Source organism: Acanthochromis polyacanthus, chromosome 9 (assembly GCF_021347895.1).
Source record: "Acanthochromis polyacanthus isolate Apoly-LR-REF ecotype Palm Island chromosome 9, KAUST_Apoly_ChrSc, whole genome shotgun sequence".
Lineage (NCBI taxonomy): Eukaryota > Metazoa > Chordata > Actinopteri > Pomacentridae > Acanthochromis > Acanthochromis polyacanthus.
Genome location: NC_067121.1, coordinates 34,199,726 through 34,211,867, shown reverse-complemented (window position 1 = coordinate 34,211,867; position 12,142 = coordinate 34,199,726).

Genomic DNA, 12,142 nt, shown 5'->3' with positions numbered 1-12,142 from the left:
CAAAAACACATTTTCACACTTCAGTCCTTCTACCCATGCAGAAAGCTTTGGTTTGATTTGGAAAATCTGGTCTGTGATTTCTGTCGCCGTCTTTATTCAGCAGACATGAACGGAATTTTGTTTGGGGTGCTCGCAGCCATGAAGAATGACATTTAAAAAATGTAATAGCATTCCTTTCCGGGCTACTGTTCAATAAACTCTGGATAATCCACAGACCTCAGGTTGCAATCTCAGTCTGTCCACAACGCTGGTCCAGACTGAAATATCTCATACTGGAGGATAAATTCAAATGAATGTGGTGACTCCAAGGCTTACCAACTCGTGACATCATGAAGTTCAAATCTTTAAAGTCCCTCTGCAGTCTTCGACTGAACCCCTGAAAACTCATCTATACATACAAGCAACATTTTAAGATTTTGCTCAGGAAAACAACCTTTTCCTGTCTCGAAACGATTTCGACGTAATTCTACACTGTTGCTTCTACAGGAATGTGGAGATACATGAAATTTGTGCTTCTCTCCACTCATTTCTTTCCACTTGTTGCACCCTGAGCACGTCAGCTCACCTGTGACTCAAACACAAACACTGTAAAACTTTTCTAGGTTACACGATAGCAAATTATAGTAATCTTGAAGTAATACGGCTATACATGACAGAGGTTCACCATTAAAAGAGTAATGAATGAAAATCTATAACAGAATTCTGTAAAGCCAAAGATGGCAGTTGTGTGACACATGTCCCGCCCCTCCCTCCAAAAAAGCCAATCATATGCTTTATACAAATCAAACAGGAAAACATCCAACCAATGCTTTTGTTGAACTGATGCACGATCAATATATAATTGAGGGACTTTTGAAGTCTGTGGGATATATCTTGCATACATCTTTATTAAAAGTTTAAAAAAAACGAATGTGTTTTATGTTCATTATAACCGTGTCTTCACAAATTCCCTAATTTTTTATTATGAAGACAATCATTTATTAATAACACATGACTAGATACCACTAAAATGTTAACTAAATAACCATCCGACTTTAATACCATCTTCTAATTAACTAAACAATACTAAAATGAGCCTTTTAAAAAGTTGTTTTTATTGTGTTCTTTTTATAAAGATGCAGATTTTTATTTTTTTGATATATATCAAATTTTGTGTGGAAAATAACAAATTGTATCTGTGTCCAAGAAATCACTTTCAACTAAGTTACCCATTACAAAAACACCTCTCAAGGAAGTGTGTTAATTTCTGATCACATGACCTGCTCCACATGATGTCATTTCCTCCTGAAGAAAAGACTGGCAAGACTCCAAGGCTTTCTGAGCTATTTGATAAAAAGTAGTGTGTGAGTCAGTGTGGATTTATGGCATGTCAACAGGTTTACTACAAAATCTTGATAAATAACTTTCAATTTCAGTTGTACTAAATTCTATATATATTATTTTAGAAGAATCTTTCTGTAAAAATGCCATGTGGTGTTTGGTTATAGGCGGCCTTGTTGATTTTTGGCCTGAAAACAGCAAAAATGTCAACTATGATACAAAAAGTCCCGCAATTATATAATGACAAATGTGGTGTTGTGCATCTGTTTGCATGCATAGCAGGAGTTTTACCTGCAGGAACACGTTTTAAATCTGTTTTTGGGGGAAACTTTTTAGGCGTTTTTATTAGATTTGACGAGCGATACGTCACCTTTATGTCCTACTGACCACTAAAATTGCAGGTATAACCCTCTCCCATTCATTTAGACAAGGACCTGCCAAAATAACTGCATTTCCAACATGGCCACCAAGCAGCAAGATGAGCTCTAAGAAGGCTTTGATCACACAATTCATATAGCAGCAGTCTGTCAAGAGTCAAGTACTTCCTCACAGAGCCTTTCGTGTGGCTGGAGAGTCTTTAGCCTTCATTTACTCCCTCGCGGAAACACACATTGACATCTGCAGACACCACGGGCGGCTGCTTGTAGCAATTATACTACTTTTCTAGTCTGCTGGAGTCCACTTGGAGGACTTTGATACAAGCTCAGTATGTCGTCTTCACAATATTGCTGAGTTTGTGCGCCATTGGTGTTTGTAGCTTAATCACTTAATGTTGGGATATGCGCTGAAATTTGCGTAAAAATTTGCGTCACATAGACCTCCTCGCTCTCATGGACATGGAAAGAAAACACCAGCTCAAGTCTGTTGGAGCTACTTTAGACGGAAGAAATGGTTCCTAAAAACCTGTCAGCAGGCCCCAGCCTCGCCTAAACTGAATGTACACCACTCACTATTTCATGTTTTGCAGATAATTGGTCAAAACAGTAATATTTGCCAATTATTTCTTTAATTTTACCTTGTAGAAGCATCAGTGTCTGTCTGAAAGGGTTTTCTCTCTACCTCTCTCTCTCCTCATGGAGGCTATCTCTGATCACATGATAATAAGCTCCTCTTCATTTTTTTTTCTCCAAAATACACACTCAAAGCAATTCACCACAGGAAAGACCCACCAGCTAATGTAAACGCTTTCATGAACTGGGAGTAGGATGAATCATTTTTTTGTGGCATGTTAATCAGTATTAGAGCAACAAAACCCCTATTCATTAGTATCAGAGCTAATTATTTAGCGAGCACGTTAACTCAGAAATGCTATCAGATGGAGCTGGAGTGACGTTAAAATTGCTTTGTTGTCAATTAAAGCTTTCTGTGTCAGTCTTCCCTGCTGTTTATTAGCGCTGAGCTCATCCTTAACCCCCCAGGGATCCAAGAACAACCGAGAAAATCAAAGAACACACATACAATCGCGTTCAAACACAATTGATTTATCCACTGGCCTCTCAATCTCGTGGCAGCCTCCAGACACTTTATTTTTGTGCTCATCAGTGAGTGTATATGTGCTGCCAGCTGACAGCATGTGTGTGTTTTGAAGGCCACTGTCATGTGTTGGGAAGTGGAGGAGGAGGAGGAGGAGGTGGGGGGCGGCTTGCTCCCTGCAGCAACTACCAGGCTTTGATCCCCACATATCTTCCAGTCATCTATGAGATCCACGGGGAACGGGGAGACAGACCAAGCTGGCATATGCACAGCGTACACCGAAAGCCAGTGACGGTATGCACAGTGACAGGGAAAGCAGCATAGCTATGGATGTGCCAGAAAAAAAAAAAATAAAGATGAGCAGGTGGGCAGATAGACGCAACGTGTGCTCACTGCAATCAGAACATGCAGCTCTGCTTGATAGACAGACAGGCGCCAGGACGGACGGACAGACAGTCAGAGTGGCAGATAGCATGAGGATAACAGACGGCCGGACAGATGCACGATAAGTTTTTCCAGATCTGAGTTGAGACGCTGGCCAGGTAGAGCGTCTAATAGCACGCCACTCTGAGAGACGTGGACAGCTGCCGCATGCTATAGTCCGAGCCGAGCAGGAGACGGACAGATGCCCTTCTCTCAGCGGGAAAAGATGCTGCACCTCTGCGCACACGTACACAAAAAAAAAAAACACATAGTCCTCTTCCTTTCTCCACCTGTCTGCTCCTTGCTGTCAGAGAGTCAGACAGGAGGTGATGTTTGCTCCCTCAGGCACTGTCATTTCTTTTTCCTCCCGTCCTTGCTCCTTTCCTCTTCTTTCCTTTACTTCTCTTTTTTTTGCATGTGGCATTTACAATTTAAGTGCTGCTGCCCTCAGAATAACGCCACGGACACACAGCGCCGAGCCGATTTCATATTTGTGAGTCTGTTTGTGGCGAGAGTCCAGGTATGAATATGACAAGGGCCTTGTGCCAGAGGGGGTGCTTGAGCAATTGTTTGAATGCTAATGACCACATATGAATGCATTGTTGTTTGGCTTTTCTCTGTCTCCCTCTCCTTTTCTTCTCTGTCGTTCGTCCAGCTGGCCAAGATTCTTTTAGCAAACGATTTCAGCCTTTGAATAGCTGTTGACGATCAGTGAAAGAAGAGATATGGATTGAGAGAGAGGGACTAGAGGAGGAGGAGGAGGGGTAGCCGCTCTGCTGCGTTAAATCTGGACACCGTCCCCCACGCAGGCCCACTGGAAAATATTCATAAAATGGCGTTACATTGTGGCTGTTATGGCGAGTTTTAGCAGCCCAGCTGGCCACACTGTATGCACCATCCAAGGTTGTTAAGTCCAGTTGGCAGTTGTGTTTTTGTGCATTAAAGCCAAACGTTTACATACCATAAAATATTGTGTATTTATGCACAAAAAATATAAAAACTGTATTCAGTAGAGCTGACATAATCTCTTCCCGCCAACATTTCTCATTTCAGCCGGTGACAGTGATAGCACAAAAGATTCAATAAAGCATTTGTCAGCCTCAGGGTAAAGACTCACTCAAAGAGACGTAACGCCCCCCATTCATTTTCCATGTGGCACAAGTGAATCGCAAAGCATTGCGGGACGTCTGGTGACACGGACGGGACTGACCAGTGATGTGAGGAAAATTTTAAAGAAAGAGCTGGACTGAAATATGAACAACTGTATGCAAAATTCAACTGGTGATTTGAACACAAATGCAGTGCAGAGTTGAGTCTGGTAGTTTGTTCTTTATCTGTGGAGGAGACGGTCGCTGTCACACTCTCTTGGACGAATCTTGCCTATTTTCCTGGCTTGTGTCTTCAGTACTACTTGGCGCAGCATCACATGAATTTGCTGGCGAAAGCACAGGTCGCTTATTTATACAATGTTTGCTAATGAGCAAGCTATTTGTGAGCACATGAATGCTGACACCCCCACAGTGATGAGCGAGGAGTGGAGGTGTCGTGGATTTGTTCGCTCACAGTAAATTATCTCTATCAGAGCTTAATCTGTAGTAATTGGTTCTTATTATATTGTTTATCAAGAGTGAAAGAAAATTATAGCATAGGTTTATTGTCTTGTGTATGTTCACTTGTATGCTTTGACAAAGCCAAGACAAAAAAGATCAATAAATGTATAAATCCTTAACGTGCAACATAATTATATCTGAAAAAGGTGTAGAGTGAAACCACAGCTTGTTATACCCTGCTTAGCAAACATCAATTAATGCTTAGCAAATCACACAAAGCAAAAAAAATAAAAATACAGCTCACATATCCTTCACCCTATCCTTCCCTGCCGTTGCCTAATCATCCATTTTTATACTCGTTTATTGTGCTATACTTTAACATCTGTTCAAACTTCAGCTCCTCTGTTCCACAAATTCATCCCCCAGACTGAAATGTAGTCCTGCTTTACGTTTGTTCTCACTAATTACTTGTTTAACATTCAAATTCCCTCTCAAGTCATATAGACTTTCTCTCTTTCCAAACCACTTGTGTATACTTCCAGGTAATTGATTTTCTTTTCTTTTGTACATGATGTGAATTTGACAGTGACTGAGTGAGCTGGTTGTCTATACGCAGTTTTGGTCACAGTAATTAAGACTGTCTTTTGAAGTATGAAAATTTGATTCATGTTTGTTTTATATGCAGTCAGGCATTAATTTATATATATATATATATATATATATTAGGGCTGGACCCGAATATCCCGAATATCCGAATATTCGTTCGCTACGGCACTATCTGGATATTAATTTGGTATCCGAATATTTGCCCCCCCCCCCATATGCAGCGTTACTGTCTACCCTCCGCCTTCTGCCCACATCGGCTCATCTCGTCCTGTGATCACATAAACATATACACGTGTCTATCACATATACACATATGTGGATGTGATCACCCCCTCCTCCCCCCAGATGAAAATATTCGGAGCTCGTCTCTTCCCTGCGCCTTCGGCCCATTTCGGCTCATTCCGCCGTGTTCTTTGGCTCATTTCGACTCCTCCATTCGTGTTTGTAAACACCACCCGAATGGCCAGGTGGCTGCTGACTCTGAAGTCACGCTTCACTTCGTTGCATGAACACAAGACAAGATGCTGAAGACCGGTGTTTGGGAATTCTTCAGTTTAACTAAAGACTAAACGAGGGCAAAATGTGGACCCGGGAGACCGGACGAACAGATCCGAACGGATCTATTCGGGCCGTCGCCGCTGCCGCGCCGCCGCACGAACCACACGAACCACACGAACGTTACGGGGCGGAACGAATATCCGGATATTCGTCTTTAATAGGGCCCGAATATTCGGAGGCCAGAAACCACTATTCAGGGCCACCCCTTATATATATATATATATATATATATATATATATATATATATATATATATATATATATACATATATATATACATATATATGGGAGCATAAGGGAAAAGTTTAATGTATAGAATGATACTTAACTAATTAATTGACTTTACATAGTATTGCAATTGACCATGACATTTGAGCTTTGATATAAATAATATTGTAACGGACTGAATTTCATGTTAGAAATGTGTTAAGTTAAAGACAGTTGAGGAGTTATGGAGTTACGTGAGGTCAGTGAAGGAACCGTCTGGGAAGGAGTGAGATTATCGTTATTGTGGACATGTTCTAGCTATATTCTCGCGTGTGTCAAAGAGTTTTATGGGCGGAAAAACAGAGGACGAGAGCTGAGGTTAGACCCTTTTGTTGTGTCGCTGGCGTTGGCTACGGCCTACAGTAGCTTGTGTTAAGCTGTTAACCCTTTGCGCTTCAGTGCAGTGCATAGTAGGTGTACCGCCGGTGGTACACCTACTAATTTGCATAGGAATTTCAAGAATGTCCGACGGCTGCAAACACAATTATACAAACACTATACGCCGATGGAAAGCTTAGATTCTCATGAATCCGCCGGTATAAACCACTTTCAGATGTGATTACCACAGCGGGTGAGAAAAACACATTTGTCTGACAAAAACGAATATTCATCCATCCGTTCTCTATACACGGCTTCAACGCACACAGCGCGACTCACATTTCCGGGTTCATTATTACACACAGAAAAAAATATTCCACAAAAAACGGCCATAATCCAACCTTTTACATCCAGATGACACAAGCCAGTAAACTATTTTGTCCAAAACATGTCCTGAAGTCGGTATAAAATCCACGAATCGGTCGTTTTCAAGGAAATGCACCTGGCGATGCGCGTCCAATATTCCCTGTATTTTTCGTCATTTTTTTTATTTAAAAATAGAATATTAGCGATTTTTTGTACTGAAAACGGCTGGAATTGACTGAAGCTTAAAGGGTTAATAAAGTCCATGAAAAGTTGGGAAACGTCTCGTAGCATCGCTTAGAGGAACGCTACAATATGTAACTTATAACATCATTTCATGTAAATTATCACTAAAAGACATGTAATTTCAGACACTTTTCACTTACATATACACCCACTGGACACTTCATTAGTTAGATCTGTTGAATTGCTTGACAACACAAATAGCTAATCAGCCAATCACATGGCAGCAACTCAGTGAATTTAGGCATGTAGACATGGTCAAGACAACTTGCTGAACTGAGCATCAGAGAGAGGAAGAAAGAAGATTTAAGTGACTTTGAATGTTACATGGTTGTCTGTGCCAGACGGACTGGTCTGAGTATTTCACAAACTGCTGATCGACTGGGATTTTCATGCACAACCATTTCTGGGGTTTACAGAGAATGGTCCGAAAAAGAGAAAATATCCAGTGACCGGTTGGAGATGATTAAAAGACAACTCAAGGTAACTCAAATAACCACTGGTTACAACCAAGGGAAGAAGAATACCATCTGAATGCACAACATGTCCAACCTTGAAGAAGATGAACTATAGGACCAGAAGATCATGTCAGCTACTAACAGGAAACTGAGGCTACACAGGCTCACCAAAATTGGACAATAGAAGATTGTAAAAATGCTGCCTGGTCTGAAGAGTCTCCATTTCAGCTGCGATATTGAGATGTAGAATTTGATGTAAACAACGTGAAAGGATGGATCCATCCTGCCTTGCATCAACGGTTCAGGCTGGTGATAGTGGTGTAATGGTGTCGTTGATATTTTCTCAACACTAGTACCAACTGAGCATCGTTTAAACGCCACAGACTGAGTATTGTTGCTGACCATGTCCATCCCTTTATGACCACAGTGGACCATCTTCTGATGCTACTTCCAGCAGGATAAGGCATCATGTCACAAAGCTCAAATCATCTCAAACTGGTTTCTTGAACATGACGAGTTCACTGTACTCCAGTGACCTCCACAGTCACCAGATCTCCATCCAATAGAACCTTTGGGATGTGGTGGAACAGGAGATTAACATGATGGATGTGCATCCGACAAATCTGCAGCAACTGTGTGATGCTGTCATGTCAATATGGAGCAAAATCTCTAAGGAATGTTTCCAACACTTTGATGAAAGTATGACAGCATTTTTTAAAATTAAAAATACTTTTGATAGTAGAGGCAATGCAAATTATTCTAACTCAGTATACTTTGTTGGTTGAACATGCTTCCATTACAAGTTGTCATAACTTAAAAAGATAGATGCAAACTTTTTTGTTGTTGAGACCAAACAATATTTTTTAATGCCAATAAATGATTATCAAAGATTATTCATTTGTTCTGTTTTTATTGTTGTTGCTATATATTGTTTGTTAATAGAATCATACGAAATCTTTAACATTTCCAATTGTTTTTCCGCTGTATTCAAAAGATATTTTCAGCTGTTGCAGCAACAAGCTGAAAATAGTGATTTATTTTCTAAATTTGGCTAATATATTAGAAAAATGTTTACCAATACATTTGAGTAAATTCAATATGTACCTTCTTTTTAGTTCTGTTTTTAGTAATCAACCTCCCAAGAGTGGGAGGATTTAATCAAAATAATGAGGAAAAAGATGATAAAATGCTCTGTAGAGCTGAGAAGAACAGCGGAGCTGGGTGATAATTATATAATACTATATTATATTCTCAGATTGCCCCCTTTGACAGCTTTGCAGTCTTCGCTTTTGTTCTTTTAGTTGTTATACTGAGATACTGATGAGTACAACTTTAATGAATTTTAGTATTTCATCAACCTGGAACCAGAACAGAAAAATAATCTGCTCCTAATCCAACCTAAGCTGCTGTTTTAAATGAATGAGACACTTCCAACCAAAAAAAGCCAAAATGGAACTTGGCAGAAAATAAAGTATCAAAATGTAACACTGTTTTCAAATTTAACAAAGCCAGATTGAGCTTCTCTGACGGTACAGAAGAGCCAAGTTGTGGCACAGTTTGTCAAATGTTTCGTTGATCTGATTGATTGTCCGTCTAGCCAGTTGTGTCCAGAAGCATTTTGGTTGGTGGGACACAAAACTCACTGCAGCTTCTGCTTGAATGTGATTTCTGTACCATATCATAGTGGTGAAAACAAAGCTCTCAATTCAACAGTCGCTCTACGTCCCCATTCTCACTTATGGTCGTAAAATTTGGGTAATGACCATAAGAACGGGAGTGTGATGATAAGTCCCTGAAATGAGTTTTCTCCATGGGGTAGCTGGGCTTACTCTCCAGGATCTGGTAAGAAGTTTGGAAGGAGCTCAGATGAGACCTACTGCTGCATTACGCTGAGAGGAGCCAGCTGAGGTGGTCCATGTACCTGATAAAGAGGTCCCCTGGGTGACTTTTCCTTTAGAGGTCTAGCAGACACGGCTGGGTGGAGGCTCAAGGGCAGATGCAGAACTCACTGGAGGGATTTTATTTTCCAGCTGGCCCAGGAGCAGCTTGGGATCCCCAGGAGGAGCTGGAGGAAGCTGCTGAGACAGTTGCCCTGTTGCCGCAACCCTAAAGTGGACTAGTGGTTTGGAGAATAGATGGATAGAAACCAAAAATGAACCAAGCACATTCAGACTAATTCACATCTGTTTGAGTGGATCGTTTCTAAAGAAATGTAGCATTGATAGTTTACTACTTAAGGCTTCTGTTAGTGTTTGAACCAAATATTGAAAATTCCATATGCAAGAAGACTACACTGCAGTATGTCACATTAATCTTTCATGTCGTATATGCTTTCAAGTTATAAATACAAGTTGCAACTCAACAAATTTGTCAGTCAACAAAAGTCGACTACAGATGCCAACTGAATCTTTGAGTTTCAATTAATTTAACTTTTCTCATTTGTCGAGTTTAAAGCTAAATCTGACTGGATTTGACATGAGTCATTTGGATTCAAAACACAGATTTGGGGCTTGAGTCAAATTCGATAAAATACTATCAAATCCCAAACCTATAATCATCTTGTGTGAGAGAATAAAAACACTGTGTGTTTTTTTTTATCTTGTCAATAATTAAAACTTTCAGTGGAGCTTAGTTCTGTTTGGAACAGCAGCTGAATGAGAGACGACTTGTGAATGCTAAATGCAATCGGAGCGCTCAGGGTTATCTCAGAAACATTTGAATCAAACCTTCCATGTACTGGCTGTGTGCCTACAATTTCTAACTTCAGAATCTGCATATTTATCTACAGAACTGAAAAAGATAGATTAATGAGAGCAAATACCATTAATGTGATCTGTAAATGAATTTATCCTGGTAACCGGGATGAAAAAGAAGAGAACACTATAGTAATTTGTATAATGTTGTTACCGTCACGGTCACGCTCCTTAAGTGTCCTTTTGTTTATCCTTTGTGTTTTTAAGTGTTTTCTTTTCCCTGTGTCTGCTTTACTTCCCTGTCTGTGTCTACCTCTGTGTCCGTCCTAAGAGCTCATCTCATTTCACTAATTTAAACCTCCTCGTCTCCTCTGTCCTCCTGCCCGTGACCCAGACATCAATCTTAGTGTGCCATCACAAAGGACATCTCAGCTGCGAAAATGCATCCTGAGGATGGAGGATGGAGGATCAAGGAGGTTTGTTGGAGGAACTATGAGCAAGATTTCGCAGGTTTATCCTTGAAGTCTTTTCTGTACATAAAAGGCATGGAAAAAGGCATGACACACCGCTGAAATATACAAAACCATGTCAAGAGCAAGACTGACAAATGAAAAAACTAAACCAAACTGACATTATATGTATCACTCAATAGTAATACATCGATCCTCTGCTCGCATCCCTGCTGTGAGGGATTCAGATGCAAGGAGAGAAGTCAAAGAAAGTAATGGAGGATGTACAAACTGGAAAATGAGAGAGCATAAAGTCTCTCTTTTCATTATTCTCCTGGTGATTTTAAAGTTATTCACCAAGTGTGTCGCTGGTGATTTTGTCTTTTGTGTATTTTCCCTCCTTTTTTGATCGCCTACCCTCACTGGATTGCGTTATTTCTTTGTGTAAATATAGGCCTGTATCTGCCTCTGTTGGTTGTCAGTTTGTCTCCTGGCCTTTCTTAGTCACTCCCCTCTTCTTGTTTCTCAGTTTGGATGTCCTCAACTCCTCTTCTTGTGCCTTAGTCATTCCTCCCAGAGATGCGAGCAGAGGAGACAAGGAAGAGGTACGAGGAGAGAGGAGTCGAGGCAACAGGCGTTTAACAAAATGAGACATCTTTGCCTCGGAGCTGTTGTTTAAAAGCAATGTCAATTAAATGTGACGTGGCACAGCTGCATCATCTGTCCATTGTTTTGTTATAGCCTCCCGCTGTATTTCATGATCTCTGTCAGATGAGCAGAACAGTGTTTATGACAACTTATAGCATATATCTAGTTAGAATTCAATTTACAGCGTGGCATAATGTGACAAGAATATATGGATGTCATCTGTTTTTATTCTTTTTAGGTCAGCACAGGCCCGTGTTGTGAATTATAAAAGGGGTATGACACACAAAACAGTACAATACAAACAATGTGTGGCATATATTATGATTGAGTGATATGGATTATATGCACCCATCTGTCAGACCTGCTGCCAACATGGCTTGTAAATCCAGCTTTCTTCCAGCTGTCTTTTAGAGGTCAAAGCACACATCGAGGATCCACTTGTGCACTCCTGCTCATTGCTCCTCCAGTAAGCTTCCTCAATCCTTGAGATGCATTTAAGGACTTGAAACATGCGCCAAGATTGCGGTCCGGTTCAAAGGCAGGACAGTGGAGGACAGAGGAGACAAGGAGGCCCAAAATAGTCAAATGAGATGAGCTAACTGCACTTCTCTCTGTGTCTTCACTTCCCGGCATTTGGTTTGCTTGTCGGATTTATCTTGCACTTCATTGAACTTTGTTTCCTTGAACTTTATCGTGTTGGACTCTGCCTCTGTTTTGCCTTGGATTCTTCAGCCGCCTCCAGTTGTTGTTTGCTTCCCTGCCAGCTTTTGTTT